The sequence below is a fragment of the Orycteropus afer genome, unplaced genomic scaffold, assembly GCF_000298275.1.
Source record: "Orycteropus afer afer isolate SDZICR_OR568_19922 unplaced genomic scaffold, OryAfe1.0 scaffold00048, whole genome shotgun sequence".
Taxonomy (NCBI): domain Eukaryota; kingdom Metazoa; phylum Chordata; class Mammalia; order Tubulidentata; family Orycteropodidae; genus Orycteropus; species Orycteropus afer.
Window position 1 is genome coordinate 5,941,027 of NW_006921635.1, and position 2,746 is coordinate 5,943,772.

Below are 2,746 nucleotides of genomic sequence, written 5' to 3' on the forward strand. Positions count from 1 at the left end.
TATTAGATAAAAACGTCTGTCTTGTGCTTTTCTAGCCTAATCAATCCAACCAGGAAGAATTTTCTGAGAGCAGAAAATGGAATCCCTTTTTAAAAGAGAGTTATCTTTCTTCTGATTAATAGGGAACTCAGCTTTCCCCATCCCCAAGTTCCAAGTGCTACTGGATGACTGGTCTTAAACATGGAAGTTAACTATCATGGTCCAGGGTTTCTTCCTCATTAAAATGACCACTCAAAAGGTGCATGTCATAGAGCGGCTGGGAGGATAAATTAGATAATGTGTGTGAAGGGAACTACTGCAGTGCCTGGCATAAGGTGAGTCCTCAAAGAGACGTGTGCAAAATCTAAACTCACGTGATGATGGATGTAAGAGTGTATTATTAATGGTACAGCATTCAGCATCAATAAAATTTATCCCCTGTCAATTCATAACACTTTATAAATTTCCTTCATATCTAGGGCAGCCTGGCCTACTATATGGTTATTGGCAAGTCACAATTAAAATAAAGAAAGAACAAACGAAATCAAATGATGTATTGCATTGGGCAAATCAGCTGCAAAAAACCTCTTCAAAGTGTTAAAGAGCAAAGACGTCATTTTGAAGACTAAGCTATGGCTGTCCTAAGTCACAGTATTTTTCAATCACCTCGTAGGCATGTAAACACTGCACAATAAATAAGGAAGACTAAAGAAGAACTGCTGCATTTCAATTTTAGGACTGGTGAGTAATGCTGCATACATCATAGACTGCCGGAAGAACAAACACTCTGTCTTGGAAGAAGTATAGCCAGGATGCTCCTCAGAAGCAAGGATGTCAAGACATCGTCTCACATATTTTGGCCACATTGTCAGAAGGGACCAAGCCCTGGAGAAGGACATCATACTTGGTAAAGGAGAAGGTCAGAAAACAAGGGAAAGATTCTCAGGGAGATGGACTGACACAATGGCTGCAAAGCAGGTACTGTGAGAATGGCCCAGGACCAGGCAACGTTCTGTTCTGTTGTACACAGGTCGCTGTGAGCTGGGACTCACTTGAGGGCACTTAACAACAACACAGCTAGAGAAGGAAACAGATCTGAGAACTAGGTGAGGACATGTCTCTAGGGTCTCCCACGTGTAGATGTTGATGAGGACCCCAGAAAGAGAATGGAAAAAGTGTGGTTGTTCAGTGTGGCAGGCAAAGTACCAAAAAGAGCAACATCCTACAAAGCAAAAGCAGAGTTTCCTAGAAGTGTTTATACTACAAATCCAGTCCATCAGCAAATCCTCTTGCCTCTATTTTCATTTATCCAGAATGTGACTTCTTGTTACTACTCCCACTTTCCAACACAGTGCAAGTCACCATGAACCTCCTCAGACAACTGTAGAAGTCTTTAACTGATTTATTGTCTTTCTTTCTTCTTTTTTTTAAATTCTTATTGTGATTTGGCTGAAAGTTTACAGAGCAAATTCATTTTCCACACAGCAGTTCATAAACATTCGGTCTCATGACCAAAATACTCACTGCTGTCGAGTAGTTTCCAACTCATGGCAACCCCTCCTTGGGATTCCGAGGCACTCTCAGCCACTCCTCGGAAGGAAGGTTGGGCAATCCTACTTCCATAGTGATACTGCCTCGGAAACCCAAGGAGGGGTCGCTATGAGTCGGGGCCGACTCGACAGCACATAACAACAACAACAACAACAATCTCTATGGAAGTAGACTGCCCAATCTTCCTTTTGAGGAGTGGCTGGTGGGTTTGAACCACCAGCCTTCTGGTTAGCAGTCAAATGCCTTGAGCAACATCGACTGTAATTCCCCACAATGTAACAGCTCTCTTCCTACTTCCTCCCCATAGTTACCTCTTCCCTGTGTCCTTCCCTCCCATGTACTTCCACCCTCCGGGCTGTATTCCTGTGCAAGCACTGCCCCTCTGTTCTCTCATGATTGATAGCTCCAAGTAGTGTATCTACCTATGTAAATGTTCAGCCCACATGCCTATTATTTGGCTGCAAGCCACAGGAATGAATTCAATTCCAGACCTGAAGGGGAGCTAGGGTCTACAGTCTCAGGGGTGTCACCAGGCTCTATCAGACAAGTAAACCTGGTCATTTTTTGTGATTTCGGGTTCTGTTTCACATTGTTCTCCCACTCTATCCTGGATCTCCAGCACTGATCCTCCTCCAAGTGGTTGACAGTGGCAGTAGGGCACCATCTAGTTTTTCTGGTTTCATGGTTATATAAGCTGAGGATCACATGGTCTAGCAGTCTCCTGGACTAACTGTTTCCATGCATCTTTGGTTTTCTTCATTCTTCTTCGCTCTGAATAAGGAGAGACCCGTTGTTCTATCTAGATGGCCTTTTGCAAGCTTTTAAGATCCCAGTTGCTACTCACCAAAGTAGGCTGAAGAACAGTGTTTCTGTGTAGTATGTTATGCCAATTGAGCTTGATGTCCCCTGCAACCATGGTCTTGAGCCCACAGGTTCATCTACTTGCTCCCTCTGGTAGCTGGCTGTAGCCAAGAAGTCACCACAACCTTTTCACTTGTCAGCTCTACTACATACCTGGATACTTTTACAGCACATACAAATATGCTTGTAGAAACATTATCTGCCAACCCTACACATGGTCATGGGCACACTACCCCCTGCCTAGACATACCTGATCGTTCAGCCTGTCCACCCAATCTATCCACCTATATAGATCATGCTTGCCATCACTGACAATGCAATAGCGTATATGCAAAAAGGTTCATCTTTATTGTAT